Source organism: Hermetia illucens, chromosome 4 (genome assembly GCF_905115235.1).
Source record: "Hermetia illucens chromosome 4, iHerIll2.2.curated.20191125, whole genome shotgun sequence".
Lineage (NCBI taxonomy): Eukaryota > Metazoa > Arthropoda > Insecta > Diptera > Stratiomyidae > Hermetia > Hermetia illucens.
The window spans coordinates 19,469,127-19,485,785 of record NC_051852.1 but is presented as its reverse complement, the minus strand read 5'-3'; the positions used below and the strand labels follow the sequence as shown (position 1 = coordinate 19,485,785).

At 44.5% G+C, this 16,659-nt stretch overlaps 1 protein-coding gene across 3 annotated transcripts in view; it reads left to right on the top strand.

Moving 5' to 3' along the window:
* The window catches only part of LOC119655513 (uncharacterized protein CG3556), a 306,377-nt gene that overhangs the window by 225,148 nt on the left and 64,570 nt on the right, over positions 1–16,659 (top strand). For all 3 annotated transcript variants that reach the window (XM_038061422.1, XM_038061421.1, XM_038061420.1), the window contains one exon: positions 9,722–9,743. The gene's annotated coding sequence lies outside the window, so the exon portion shown is untranslated. The remainder of the gene's footprint in view (positions 1–9,721; positions 9,744–16,659) is intronic.

The following is a 16,659-nucleotide window of genomic DNA, read 5'->3' as shown; positions in this document are numbered from 1 at the left end:
ACATACACATATGCCTATAAGCTACTAGTATAAGAACTCCGAAAACTTTCGGCACCTTCGGTTTTAATTAAGTCCTTTGGCCTGGTATGCAGTTGTGCCAGTAAGGACGACCTTTTTCGAGCTCTGTCGCCAGACAAAAACATGTGATCAAATCGAAAAATAAATTGACGACAACAAACCGGGTGATGGTCAAGTAATAATCAGAGGAAGAATTATGGGCTTGAGGACAATAGTCAAAACCTATTAAAACGGAGTACCAGCCTACATCCGAAGCAACCAGATGGCCACTATATAAAGCAATCAAAATTCAACCCTAATCCAACGGATGATCGAAAGTCTCCAAAAGGGAAATTGCCGGCACTGAGAAATATGGAGTGGGTATCCACCAAAGCGCACCGCTAATGAAGCCTCTAGAGTGACGGCATTGCCCAACAACACTGACCGGATGATTGCGTCTTTCAAGTTGACTTATCCACACGAAGTTCATGCCATTCGCAACCCTTCTTCCTGGCCTGAAGGTGTATTCACCAGGCCATAAAAGCGCCTCCATTCGCAGGGAAATTTCAGGGCAACTCGCCTGCCTCGCCGAGCAATATAACTGGATCCATGTTTACTGGCCGTCTGTTTTATCAGAATGTTAAGGACTTAAGAACCAAGCTGGGGACCTTCAATTTATCCGCGCTGGCTCAGCAACACCATATCATCTGTATCTCCGAAACCTGGCTGGACAATGCCATATTAAACCTCGAGCTCCCCGGAGGGTACTCCACTTTCCGCTGTAACAGAGACCAGAACGTATCTCGTAAATCCACCGGCGGTGGGGTTCTAATTGCAATAAAAAATACACTTCTCGTCGAACTCGTCTTCTCCTCCTCTGGCTTTCCTTTTGACTGTGTTGTTCTTCGTGTCCCCCCGCCCCACTTCCTCCCGTTCATTGTATCTTGCATATATGTCCCCCGTGCTTGCCCTTCTCATCTGTATGAAGAATTGTTTGAAAAACAGTTTGTCTGAACTCCTTACTGTCAGATTCCCTTCCCTCCTTTTCTTCCTTTGCGTAGATTTTAACCTCCCCATGCTCCACTGGTCTAATCATCCTAGCCTTCCAATTCCTTCCAAAAACTTCTCCCATTCTTCCCTTCCACTTTCTTCCTTTATAAATACTTGCTCTGCCCTAAATTTCAATACCACCAAAAAACTCCTTGGGCCGTACTCTGGATCTCTTCCCTTCTAACCTCCCCGAGCGCCACCTCTCTTTATTTCCTTGCACATCCCCCGTATGTCAAAACTGACGCTCACCGCCCGCGGTTGAATTTGAGGAGGAGCTCCCTCGTTTAAACCCCAAAACTGAGCGTAAGTTTAACTTTCGCAAAGCAAATTTTAACGGTCTGAACTCAGCTTTAGCATTTCCAACTGGATACATATATTAAGTAACTCATCGTGTGATCTAGCTCTAAACACCTTTTGCAATGCCCTGTCCGATCTCCTCTCTTGTTATGTCGCTTCTTCCCCGGCCCGCCTACATTCGCATCCAACTTGGTTCACAATGGATATTCTTAATAACATTCGCCTGAAACATGAAAAATGACGCCGACCTTGCTCACTTTAAGGCTATACGCTCTATTGTGAACTCACTGATTAGAAATGGACGTAAAGGTACGTATTGAGTGTCGAAGTGCCCTTGCCCACGGTAACTTTAAACTCTTTTGGTCGCACGCTCGCAATTCTCGTAATCGCATTCAATCTCTCCCTTCTTCTATCAGTTTTACTGACTCCACTGCCAACTCCCCACAACAATCCTGCGACCTTCTCTGCACCTTCAGTGTTTTCTCCCTCGAGCCCTCCACTCTTTACACCTCTCATAACTGCAGATTGCTCCGAATCTCTGGCCATCCCTCTCCTTACGCCTTCCTTGGTTAAGTTCCTCATTGGTAATTTTGACCCCAATGTCTGACCTGGCCCCGATGCGCTTCCTAACCTCTTCCTCCTTAACTGTAGAAAACACATTTCCCTCCCCCTGAGTATAATCTACAACAACAGTCTAGAAGAATGCTACTTTCCCCATCTCTGAAAAGAGGCCCTTATCATCCCTATCCTCAAGAACCCTTCTCTTGCTGTGAACTACGCCCCCTTTCCCATCTCTCCTCTTGCTTCAAAATCCTTGAAAGATACGTCAACGACTGGTTGACCGTGCATTTCGGTCACCTCATTGTCAAAAAGCAGCATGGTTTCGTAAAACATCGATCTAGGGCTTCAAACTTTCTGGTCTTTACCAACTTCGTTGCTAAATGCTTTAATTCACGATAGGTGGGTACATTATACCGATTTCTCCAAAGCCTTTGATACCGTTGACAATAACATTCTCCCCTCTAAACTTTCATTACTAAACTTCCCTCCCTCAGTCATCTCCTGGCTTTCCTCCTATCTCTCATACCGTTCCTGCAAAGTTTCTTTTCAAGGTTACTCATCCCGTTCCTTCACTTCTTTCTCTGGTATTCCCCAAGGCTCTATACTTGGCCCGCTACTCTTCCTGTTTTTTATCAATGACCTCGTCTCCATCCTCACCTGCCCGTATTTGCTTTACGCAAACGACCTAAAATTATTTGCCTCTGTTTCGTCTGGACTGTGCTCTCTTGCAGTCCAACCTTGATAATTTAGTCCGTTAGTGCTCGGTCAACAAACTAACACTGAATGTAAACAAATGCCACTGGATGTGTTATTCCCTTAAACCCTGCCCAACATCCTTTTCCTATTCTCTCAGTGGACAACCCCTTTCACTACTGACCTTCTTCAAAGACACGGGTGTAATATTCGACGACAAACTTCGTTTCAATTCCCACTTCATTGACATCATCAATAGAACTTCCAAAATGTCTGGTTTTATCCTACGTTCCTCCTCCGACTTTACCTCAATTCAGCCCTACTTAACACTTTTCTATTCCTTTGTCAGAAACATCCTTGAATATTGCTGTCTAGTCTGGTCCCCTTCCGCAGTCGCGACTGCCGCGCGCTTGAAGTTGTACAACGCAAATTCACCCGGACCCTCTTTTACAAAAAGAAACTTCCATGGGTTGATTATCCGTCACGACTCCGGACCCTCAATCTCCTCCCTCCCTCCCTGCAGCAAAGCCGTATCTTCCTTGATATGTGTACTCTTTTCAAACTCTGCAATTGCCTGATGGGCTGTTCTGCCAATTCGGATATTACTTTCCGTATCCCCTCGTCTCATAACACACATAGTGCGGAAATTTTTGAGGTACCCTTCGCGAAGCTCGAAACTTACTCCGACCTCGAGGCTATGCCGGTCCTACAACGCCCTACAGCTTGGGTCCTTTGACTATATTTCCTTCTCTAGTTTTAAGCGTAAAATAAGCCATTCACTTGCTCTTCCCATAAACCATATGTAATAAGGAATTTGTTTTCTAACTTTCTCCCACTGTATTTACCCTGGGGGAAACCAAAAGTCGTCCTTAGTTTTTACAAACCTGGGTAGGGGAGGTTTGTGGACTAGGAATAGCGAAAGAAAGTTGCTCCTCGATTGGTCCATCCATCATAAACGGGATGGTGGACTCATATTATCGATTCGACAAAACTCCAAAGAGCTAAAACTTGTTGCTATGCTGAAAATATCAGACAGGTGTTGAACAGAGTCGTCTCAAAAACGCTGGAACCTTTAGCGAGCACGTATAGGAAATGCGAAAGGATAAAATGGGCCCTCAATAGTTTCTCACGCCTGGCTTTCATAATATATTACTATATTGCAGCAGTAAATGAAGAAAGTAGCGCTATGACGATAGAAGATTTTAACAGTCTGTATTCGGCTCAACTTTCTTCCGGAACCCTGGGGACAAGCATAAGTTATCTTCGGCTAATAAATGAAGCCCTTCTGGACTGAAAACTTTGGAATACATTTGACATTTGCATCTTAGAACAATTTTAGATTAGTCGCCACTAACAAATCTCAGCATGGATACCTGTTTAGACCCTTCATAGGGCCGCATAAAGGACTCAGGGGAAATAGAAAATGATTTACAAAAACCGCAGTTTAGGAGAAGCTTTTACTTGTCCAGGCACATTAGTGAACACCACACCCAGACTAGCTACCATTTTTGAGCTATGAAAGAAGCCAAATAGCAAGAAACCTACATGCCTAAAACGGCAACCGCCTTCATGAAAGCGTAGTTAGATCAGCCCCTTAAAAAAAACCCCTACGGAAAGGGTTCTTCATAAAACTCAAAATACCATAAAAGCGTTCAATACGTCTGTGTCAAGGAAACGTATATTTCCATGTTGAAGGCCCAAGTACTAGCGAAATAGTATACTAGGCAACAAGCGGTTCAGAGGGCGAAAAGTAGAACCGATCCGCCGCGAAAACAACACGCCTGCAAGGAAGCTAACAGAAACCTCAAATTGCCTATCCAGTAAGACAAAAGAAAACATTTAAAGAAACTCTACTCAGAGACGAAATTCAAACCTTCAGGGAGTGCCAACAAAATTTTGATGAAACCGCTAAGAAGCCGTCAATATTCACAGATCACAGGGATTTATTCTTTCTAACTTAAACTTTCTCATGAGTTCAACAAGAGTAGCGCAAAGGTACTTATGGATACAACGATAGTTATTCCCTGATAATTGTTCAGCGGTATATGCATACCAGAATAAATAACCGCTAACGAAAAAGGAAATCATCCCTTCATTAACCTTTGTTGAAAATCTGGAATGGAAAGGGGGCACCAAAGTTCCGTATCTGGATATCATGGCAGAATCTGGTACTACCGCCTAAACCTAGTAAGCCTCCGTGCGAGCTATTCTTCTGTAGACCTATTTGCCTCTTAGACATAATGGTAAAAACGTTGATGTGGGTAGTTTACCAGGTATTAAGAGCCACGGAGGCCTTCGTATGGTTGAATAGATTCCTTAAAGGCAGATCAACCATTGATGCCATCAAATTGGACTTGCCCGATAATGAAATTCCCGAAAGGGTAATTCTAGCGAATATTGCGCGGTGGCGACTCTGGACGTGGGAATTGCATTTAATGTGGCCAATTGGAACCTAATACGGAAATCTCAGGCAACGATTAGTTTTGCCAACTACTTATCAGAAAAAAGATTTCGGTATTACGCCAATATTAGACCCAACAAGTACATTGTCTGGAGAGGTATTCCACAAGGCTTCGTACCGGGCCTGCTGTTTTGGAACGTTATGCATCGAGGTGAACATGACTTTCAAGTTCCGAAGGAAGTTACCTGGCTCATAATTGGGGCCATCCAACAAAAATTGTAACAAGCGGTGGAGGACCAGAAAGTGCGATTGAGATTGATAATGCCACGGGAAAAAAAATGACAGTTTGACTGAGCTCACTCCACGCTGTAATGTATTAGCTTCTGACAATTCTACAAGCAAACAAGTCGGGAAACCGGAAGCTGGACGCTTTAGGTACGAAAGGTTTTGTGTATTTCTTAGTACGTAGCACGTAATATATCCATATATTATGTGAGAGTATCCACTTTCGGGTGATATTGACATTCATAGTCTTCAATTTTCAAAGAAGCAACAAATTTGAGGTATTATAACTTTGTTAGTAATAGTTCGATTTCCACCAAACTTGGTAAGATCATGCTCTATATTATAGCCTATATCACTGCAAAATTTCATGGTACTAGGATGAACTTAAGGGGGGTTTCTAACCAATTACAAAAAATTGTATCATAGCAATATACTATTATTAACTTTATTTAAACAGATATCGGCATGGAAGGTATTTCGGAGCCCAGGCACCATATAGTGGCAGCATCCTGATCTTTTCCAGATTTTTCGGTTTGGTAGTTTCTGAGAATGGCCTCCTTAAAGAAGTGATCACTTTCAACCCCCCGCGCTCCCCACCCTTCCAACGAATGTAAAAACTAAGATCGGCTTTGAAAAGTACTAATCGAGACCTTTGATTTGATACCCCACATGACTATATTTAATGAAAAAAAATTTTACACCCCTCTTTTGCATGTATGGGGACCCCCCCTTTAAATTCGACGTAAAAGGATGTAATTCACTGTATGTGTGAGCGTTCACAGTTCCCACCTTTCTACCGAATTTGGTGTCAATCGCTATAACCGTCTCCGAGGAAAATGCGTGTGACGGACAGACAGACAGACAGACAGACAGACAGACAGACAGACAGGCGTTCATAAATAAAGCCAAATGAAGTTTATACAACTCAATCTGAATCACTGTCGAGCGGCCCAAGACCTACTTTCCCAAAGCGTATTCGAGAACAACGTCGACGTTGCGATTGTATCTGAACAATACGAAAATCTGCATAGCGGAGTATGGATAGCAGACAAAACCAGTAAGGCGGCGATATGGAGCTGCGGAAGCCAAGCTATAGTAGATGCGAAAAGACATCCAGAAGACGGGTTCACCCGTGCCAAGATTGGAGGGATATACATCTATAGCTGTTACGCAGCACCGAGCCTCACATTAGAGGAATTCACGTCATTGCTGGAGAAACTATCCTTCAATGCAAGTCGCTACTACCCCAAAGTAATAGCCGGCGACTTCAACGCATGGGCAGAAGAATGGGGTAGCAGAGAAACCAACGCAAGAGGACGAATATTGCTGGAGACATTCTCGCGCTTGAACGTGGTACTTGCCAACTCTGGGGGAGCCAACACATTCCGGAGGGGAGAATTGCAATCGTTGGTAGACCTCACCTTCGTCATTGATACCTTAATCAGAGACTTGGAGTGGCGTGTCAGCGAGGAGTACACACACAGCGATCATCAGGCTATCATCTTTCAAACCTCGCAAAGGAATAATTTGAAGCCATTAACACGAATAACGATGAGCTGGGTAGCTAAGAAATTCGACGAAGAAATGTTCAAGGAGGTACTTCTGGAAGATACATTGCTATCGGGAAGCGCGCAAAACAAAGTTTCACAGGTCGTGGAAAAATTGCAGCGGGCATGCGATGCCGCTATGCCTCGACGTAGCACTTTCCGAAGACGAAATCCTAATTTTTGGTGGAATTCCGAAATTGAGGAATGCCGGAAAAAGTGTCTCAAAGCTAGGAGACGCTCCCAGCGCAGAAGAAACCGACCTGAGTTCGAGGAGCTACACGTGCAATATAAAAATGCGAGGAAAAAATTGCAAGTAGCTATCGCAAGGAGCAAATCCGAACATTTCAAGCAGATGTGTACTGAAGCTGATTCCGACCCATGGGGTGGCGCATATAGGTCGGTGATGTCATCACTAAAAGGCGAGCGCTCCCCACCGATTACTTGCCCAGAGTTGTTGCAGAATATAGTGAACACTCTATTCCCAGTGGATCTGAATGGTACAAGTCGGCCTGCAGTACAGTTAAATCCCGACGAAGTTCCGATAGTGGAAAATGAGGAGGTTCTAGACGCAGCAAAAAGATTGATTGAAAAAAAGACTCCAGGACCGGATGGAATCCCTAACATTGCCCTGAAGGTAGCCGCCAGGATAGCACCAGGTATGTTTGCCCAAGTTTTCACGGCATGCCTTAGGGAAGGAGAATTCCCCGAGCAATGGAAGGTACAAAAGCTAATACTCATTCCGAAGGCAGGTAAACCATTGGGTGACCCCTCCTCATATAGGCCGATATGTCTGGTCAATACCATTGGCAAACTATTTGAACGAGTAATATATAACAGACTGCTCGTTGTTGCGGAAAAGGAAGGAGGCCTTTCCGACAAACAATTCGGATTTCGTAAGGCAAAATCAACTGTCGACGCAATCAGCATGCTGACTGGCTTGGCTCAGGCTGCAATAGAAGAAGGAAAATGCTGTGCAGTAATAACCCTCGACGTAAAAAATGCGTTCAATAGTGCAAAATGGAAAAAAATCATCGAGGCACTCGAAAAGATACAAGCCCCGAAGTACATTGTACGCATTGTGGTCGAGTTTCTCCTTGGGAGAAGACTTTACTGCGACTCGGACGATGGGCTAAAAATATTCCCAACAACTTGCGGAGTGCCGCAGGGTTCTGTCCTGGGTCCCTTGCTGTGGCTAGTTATGTACGATGGAGTGTTGACGCTACGCCTATCGGACAACGTGACAACTATTGGCTTCGCCGATGATATCGGAATAACGGTGGTCGCAAAGCACCAAGACGAGATCGAGATCTATGCAAATGAAGCGATATGGGAGATCAATTCCTGGTTGAGAAATTCTGGCCTTTCACTTGCGGAGCATAAAACAGAAGTAGTTCTCATTAGCAAGAGAAGAAAGAACACAACTGTGAAAATCAAAGTTGGCGGAAAAACAATTTACTCCCAACCATCGCTCAAATACTTGGGAGTAATTATTGACAGAAGACTCAACTTCAAAAGACACATTGAGTACGCCGCAACTAAAGCGTCTTCCATCGCTACAACGATCTCGAGGATACTACCGAACATCGGTGGGCCAAGACAAAGTCGACGTTTTCTGCTCTCCAGGGTAGTCAGCTCCGTGCTACTCTACGCAGCTCCAGTTTGGGCAACTGCTCTGAATAACAAAGTGAACTGCCGAAAATTGGGAATGGCGTATCGGTTAAGTGCACTCCGGGTGTGCAGTGCATATCGGACAACATCAGGAGAAGCGGCATATGTACTAGCAGAGATGCTCCCCATAGACATCTTGGCGAAGGAAAGTCGGCGACTCTACGACAAAACGTATGCAGCTGGAGAGTCTAGCGCATTTCGACGGCAGCTGGCACGGTGGGAATCTATCGAACGGTGGCAACAGCGATGGGACGAGTCCCAAACTGGTCGTTGGACATACCGCATCATTCCGGATATTCGGAGATGGTTTGAACGAAACCATGGGGAATTAAGCTACGAGTTAACACAATTCTTGAGTGGACATGGAGGTTATCGTGCTTATTTACATCGATTTGGTCACGACGAATCACCATGCTGCCCAAGATGTGGTAACGTGGCTGAAAATGCGGAGCATGTCATATTTGATTGCCCCAGGTTGACCGCGCACCGAACAAGAATGGAAGCGGTCGCAGACAGGCGTTTAACACCCGAAAATATTGTGGAGTTTATGCTGGAGTCAACGGATGCCTGGAACCAGGTTGTAAGGGAACTGCAAACTATTCACCAACAGCTTAGGCAGGAAGAACTACGACGAAAACAAGGAAGGGAGAGAACCATAATGAGCCGCAGTTAAAAGCTGATCTAGCCCCGCGATGCAATACTTGATAGGAGTTCCGTGGGGAGAGTGGAATGAGAAGGAGGTGGTTTTAGTGAGTAGAAGTCTCACATAACTGCGTGGCAAGAGCTAGCAGTAGGTTTTGAACCTTTCCACCTTCCAACGCCGAAAAAAAAAAAGACAGACAGACAGACAGTAAACCGATTGTAATAAGGTTTTGTGTTTACACAAAACCTTAAAAAGGGAAAGTAGTTCTAAGCTTCATTGAAGAAAATCCCATAAGCTGGCATGTCGAAAGGATAAAATTACTCGGATATAGGGCAGCTCACCCCTGACATCCAACCAAATTGAAATTCACTTGTTTATCCCAACCGACACAACTATAAGCATTTTGAACCCTTTACCAAAATCTCACGCCAAATAGATCGGTTACCAAATTATGATGAAACTAAAAATGATCCCAGATCCAACTGCTAACTTCCTTCGTCTTCATTACTCGAAATTAACTTTATATTTTTCAGATTCTAGATATCAGTCATTTAACATGCTTCTTTTCTCTTCTTTCAGAAACAAACTTTTTTCTAGAGAGGTAAGTGCACTCATTTGACATAATATTGTCATCATATACTTCCAAATCATAGGTGCTCTGAGAGGAAGTCGTACCACATTGAAGGTCCTTGATGCAATAATGAGAGTAGTAATTTTAATTTACCTCCTTTCAGTAAATTTGTGAAAATCGTTCATATCCGAGAAAATCTGATAGGTATCCTTAGTTGTTTGAATGTAGATTAAGGAGGCGGGGGATGGTTGTTAGGGAGCGGAAAGGGGATTTTAATAAAATTAGATGGACTTCGCAATTTCAGAGAAAGGCCATATCATGTTTTCCTGCATTTATGATTAACAGTTCTCGAGTTTTTGCAACTTCTCAATCCCATTCACGTTCAAACTCTGGGAGCTTTCCTATGATTTAAGCTTGTGGATTGCGCACTAGCCCAATAATACTTCTTAGAACCTTCCGTTTGCTCCAAAAACAAAATCCAGGGCTTGTGGTTAATCTACAATTACAAAAGAAGGATATTATCTTTTCTTGCGGGAGGGACCATGATAATCCTTTGAGAAAGGTTCTTATTTTTTTTAGCTTTAGGGATAACTGTCATCTGACAATTGATGAGTAGAGATGACACAACACGTCAGCAACGGGGACTCATTACACGCCCTTCCTCAGTTGGAGATTTTGTAAGTACTTCATGATTTATTGGAGTTACTAGCATCACAGTTAAAACCACAATTGCTAAAGGACCATCGAAACCCTGCCAATTCTAACCTCAGTTGCTAAATCCAACGATGACATGGAGGGCTACCAAGCTGGACGTAGTAGCCGCTATTAGAATTTTTATGGTAATGGTCGTGCAAGTGCAAAACTAGCGATGACCCTTAAATCCCGCGGCACTAGCCATCCCTTGTGGATTTTCGAATCGCAGTTTCTGAAGGTTCTATTTTAGGACCACACTTTTTACAGTTTTGTGGAAACTTTTCGTGTGTTTGTCTGTGAAAAAACTGGAACTGTGAACCTGCATTCTATGTTGCTTTCAAAGGGAAAACCTAATCTACGCATATGCACTGCAAGCTATCTACAAATGGAAACATATTGGATCCAAATATTTTCACATAGAAAATCCATACGACCTTTCATGCTCTAGCTAGGCCTCTTTTCCTTTACATATGGCGCTAGTAATGGTGCACCCTACCTCTTACACTTTCTATACTGCATAGATCTAATCATCACACTGATCGCATTCCTTTTCCGCGTGCCATGCTAGGGTTTCCCGGTATCAACACTTTATCCAGAGTTTCCTTTGAATTTTTTTCTTTCACCGAAGAATCTTGGAATGTAGGAAGAGTACTGTACTCCAACCTGATGCAGCACCTAAAAATATGCTCCAGCCTTTCTACATTCGGCAGCCAGAGTCATACGCGCCGTGGGTGTTCTTCTGCAAGTATACTCCACCTGCTGTCCGTATCAGACTAGAACTTTCATTCAGCAAAATAGGTGGGAACACCAAACACCGCGAGGAAATTCCGCATTGGCCGCATTAAATGCAGTTCTCACGATAGTGGTCGCCATACAAAACGTATTGTGCTACCTTTTTTTTACCAATTTTTACTTTCAGCAAAACTAGTTACCAATTTAACTGACATATGAGTCTATAGATTGGATCACCGAGAGGTTTACTAGCCTTAGGCCGGTCCCATGATGTCTGGAGTATCCACTTGCAGTGAAGGTGTCCGGTCTAAATTTTATCCCAAGCCTTGCGGCCTTATTCGGTACGCTATCTAGACACGGAACCCTGTTATCTCCCGTTCTGCACCAAATTTCGGGATGCTGGGGTGGAGTTAAAACATATTTCTAAAGGGCAGAGTTCCTTAAATCATTCTCTCTAGGTTATGGTGTCTACGGGTTTCCTTATTTACGTATTTTTTGTCACTGATCTAGCTAGTCTAGCTCGGTATCAATCCATTCGAAAGTTAGCCAATTCACTATTCCATCACTAGTTTATTTTTTTGCTACCGAATATGAACCTTCTAAACATGGACGTGTCACATCTTCCGACGATGCATTGCCTTATATGGAGAGCTCTCTTTTCCCAGAGGAGTTTATTATATTAAGGTAGTCTAGCCAGATCCATGAATGTTTGCTCATCCATTGCTTTTATAAACCAAACGACGACTTTTCGGTTTTGGACGTACTTGTTTCCTGCCCTGCTCTATTGATGACTGTAGGGGAAGCCCTCGCTTACGTACCAGAATATGTTACGCTGGAAAAAGTTAGATATACAGTTAAACCAGACCCCTTTCCGATAGGCGTTTACGTTGCCTTACTTGGTCAATAATACATACGAGTATATCTAACTAGGCAGAAGCTTCTAAGAAACTGCACCCCTATATGTTAATCTTTCTGCTTTCCCACTCACTCTCTTTCCTTAGAAGCAAGGTTGTCTACAATCTTTTCCAATTCAGCGAATGTGAGATTTAGGGGAGTATAGCATCTGTGCACAGATATCTTTATTTTCGGGTACACAAACTCCCTAGCCTCACCCCCCATATCATCATTATCAAGGTTTCTATAGGATTCACTAATAATAGAAATTTCTCCGTCGGATTCATACATAAGCGGTCTATGCAAACGAATCCCAAACAACCGTGTATTGATTGAGGTATTTGAAACACTTCTTTAACGATATCTGTTCTCTCAGACGGCAAAGAACTCATCCTGTTCCTATCCTTCCGATGGCCAATAATTTCACATTGATAATCGGACTGTGCTTGTTCCACCACAGATTCTTCCCCGAATTCTCCCAACCTAAATTGCTCTCTCAAGTCAGAGCACATCTCCCTCCCCCCTCCCCCCTTCGGCGGATGTCACTTCATCTAGATCCTTACTCTGTGTATAGGTCTCATATATCTGGGCACACAATGCGATATTCTCCCAAGTAAGTTTTTAACTTGGTTGGGAAAGCTATCATTTTGCTTACACGGTTTTTTTTCCAGCCCCTTTTCCCTTCACAGAACCGGCAGTATTTCTTTTCTTTTTTGGCACCTAGTAGATCTTCAGGGGATCCCTGCATTTTCGTGCCGTTTTATTCGGTCGTAAGTCAGTAGCAGTACAGTTTGCTACCACTTTCTATATTGCTGGGTGTACTGTCCCCAGGATCCGAGCCTGTGGCTCCTGACAGTCGTGCTGAAGAGGGGAAGAAATTCCTCCTCTGTAGTGTTGTGAGATCGAGGATAGTATGACGGGGCTGGGATAGGATTATTAGCGAAATGTGCAAAGGCGTCTGGGAGACCATCCCATTTCATGTGCAGTATCTGTATGAGTGTTGCTTAAGAAAGAGCTATTTCCATGCTTTCTCGGAAACTGCCAAACTCGTAAAGTCACCAGAAATGTATACGACTTAACCTCGTTCATACAGCACCACATCTTTTCTTCCGGTTATTGACAAGGTCGTGGAGAGGATTGTGGTCTAGCGACTAGGGCTGAAAGCATCCCATCTGGCGTTGAAAAGGCGGTACGGCTTCCGAATTGGCAAGTCCACCAGCGACGATTTGATGCATCGAGTATTCAAATTCACATCTGATTACCTTCGTTAGTAGCCCCTATTGTCGAAACTCTGCGAATGAGGGGTTAGTTCTATGGAAGTTACTTCCATGGTAGGAGAACGTTGGCGTTGGGACGTTTTCCAAATCGATCTCCATCCACGCAATATTCCGAATGCATAAGCCAGTGAAGGGATAGCGAATACATTCAATGCGCTTATTTTATTCTTCCCCGATAGATGCGATTGTAGTACTAGCTTTACACACCGCAGGAATTTGGACAGCAGAGCATCCTTCAGATCACCAACTCCAGCATAGGTTCCTTGCAGAATTCGTAGATACTTGTGGAAGTCCGTTTCGGTCATAGCTTCGATGTGGAGGTCACCAATGCTATGTCCGGCATGCAGCTCATGATGAGCTTTGCGGATGGTTTGAAGTCGACATTTGTCTAATCCAAACTTCATCCGAATATCACGGCTGAACATGTCTATTATTCGCACAGACTTCTAAGATGGTCATCAGTACCAGCATACAACTTGATATTATCTAAGTACATCAAGTGTGTCAGTTGGCACTTAGCACGTAGGCCATACTTTATTGCAAAACCGTCCCCTCTAGCATCATTCAGTAGCCATGAAAGGGGGTTCAGTGCCATCCAAAACCAAAGGGGACTCAACGAATCCCCTTGGAAGATGCCTCTCCGTATACGGATGGGCTTTGAGGAATTAGCACCCTCAGATGTACGCACTGATAAGGTGGTATGCCACCCTTCCATGACTGTCGCCAAAAACTTTATTAGTGTCGGATCAATGCGATACAGATGTAGGTCATCCATTAGCCAGGTATGCGGGACACTATCGAAAGCCTTGGTATAATCGATGTAGTAACTTAAGACGTTTCTCTTGCCTCTAGTTGCTTGCCCTACAACTACCGAGTGGACAATGAGTTGCTCTTTACAACCCCTTGACCCAACTCGGTATCCCTTCTGCTCCTCGGACAGAATGTTATTGGTCTCGAGGTGCGCATTGACCCTTCCACTAATAATGGACGTAATGAATTTCTAGAGGGTTGGTGCGCAAGTAATCGGTCTCGTATTTGCGGGGTCCTGCACCGTGTCCTTCTTAGGGATAAGGTAGGTAATCCCCACAGTGAGGAAGGGTAGAAATTCCTCCGGCCGACTCATGACCTCATTTATACTGCCTGCCAACCGAGTGTGTACGCTGGTAAATTTCTTATACCAGAAATTCTGCACCCGATCAAGACCTGGGCCCTCCAAGTTCTTCGAGCTGTTTATGGCTCGTTCCTCTTTGGAAACACCCGCAAAATTCATACCAAGCGTATTGGCATGGCGGGTGCTTCGGCGGTGATCCACTCAGCATGCTCAGCTTACTGGGCGGATAACCTCCAAAGTCTACCCCAATACTCTTTCGCTTTCGCCACCGAAAACTGTACTGTCTGGACGCTCTGTTGGGATAGATCTGAAAAAGCTTCACTGGTTCCTCGCGGTAGGTTGCATTGTGGACACGTCTGGAATGACTTTCGCCATACCGTCGTAACCGACTGCATATGACAGAAAGTTTCTGTTTTAGTGTGTCCAGAATTTTAACTACGGGTGTCTCACTAGGGATGGCATAGTTCCGGAAAACCCTCTGCACTCTATTTCTCACCCGTCTGCTGGCACTGCCAGTGCTGATCTGAATCAGTCGGTCAATGTCTTGCCTTAGTGAGTCCCGCCGACATTCCTGACGAATTTTCCATGGTGGATCTCTTTGGTCACTCATACCAATAACACGAAAGCGAAGCGAAACCTTCTGACCGTGCAATCTGGTAGCCGCAACTGCACCACAATATAGGAGTGATTGTAGTTGCAGCAGCGACATATCAGCACACAGTCGAGATGCAATCTCATCATTGATTTGAGATAGAATTCCCGGAGTTGCTGGAGATGCATAGAGCCTGGGAATACCTGGTCTATGGAAAAGATCCTTATCCGAGAATTCTATACACGCTCTTTGGAATTCGTCTCGAACCTCAGCAGAAACCTCAGCTGGACGGTGGAGAAGAGTACTTCGGCGAGTACTGAAACTGTTTCCTGCAGTGCGGCGTGATGTTTTTGATGCCGCCACCTCTGCCCCCATGGACCGAGAGGTCACCAGTTTCCCCGATGACTTCAAGTAGAACACCCCCCTAATGATGGCCGGAATTGTGTCGCTGCGAGCTATAAAGCGGTACTGGCCTGCGACTCGCTGCACAGTCACGTCCCCGAATTGCGGGAAACGCTCGACGAATCTCTGCTGCAACAAGGGGCGGTTAGATGTTATACCCGCCCCCACCATTATTTCGTACTAGGAGCGGATGATGAAGAGGTTCATTTCTTCAGTCCATTTCATCCGCTGCCTACGCGAACCCGCTGAAGTGATCGCCACAGATTGTGGCGAAACAGCTGCAGCAGGCGAAGCTGTGCTCCTGGTCGTCGTAGCGCCTAGACATTGAGCCGCCCAACAACTAGCGGTTTCGACGCCGTGCTGTCCATTACGGGAGCCCGACCCAGTCACCAAGTCAGACGACTCCCGCCGGTTATCCGTACCGGATCTTAAATCCTTCCTTCTTCTCATAGATGGATTTTCTACCTAACTGCCAGGTGTGGGGATAGCTTCCTCAGTGAGTAATCTACAAGACTGCAAAGTTCCTGCACTTTCCTCACCTACCCCTTGAGACGCTGCGGTGGCGTACAGCCATTCAGACTGAAGCTATTCATGCCTCCTCCTTTCACAACCGGGCTTGGGACCGGCTAAGACGGTTTATTATTATTATAAAGAAGTCTAAAGGCTGTCACCAGTTGATGGTTGTCTTTGTCCTTCATAAATTCATACAACTTAACTATTTTTAATGCGAGCTGCATGACGGGAAGTTCCTTTGCATCAGCGTTCTGTTTTCTATAAGTTTTGACTAAATTACTCCTTATACACACTACTTAATTTTTAATAACATTGATTTAGCTTTTCTGACCTTTATCTTTTACCGCCTTTGATATTGGGATAGACTTCCAACTTCCAATGAAAGGTTGCTGCCCTCCCCCTTTCAAACAAGTGCGGTAGATGTCCAAACCGCCATTATTAGCGGGCGATCCCTTTTCAGCTCATCATTCTTCGCCTTCTTTACAAGTGTTCTTGATAAGGTCGTAACCTACGTCGTCTTTTGAACACCTTCGTTATGTATGAGTATACGCCGAGCAATACAATAGAACCAGGATTCAAAGAACCACCTGGAAAGGACTCCGCAATTATGCCCGGTCTTTAATGTACTTTTACACCTCTCCCCGCCTGTTAATCTTCATATTAAATACGCAGTATCGACCAGTGCTGCTAGAACCCTTAAGTCTAAAAGCCCGGCAAGGAAGCAATATCCTA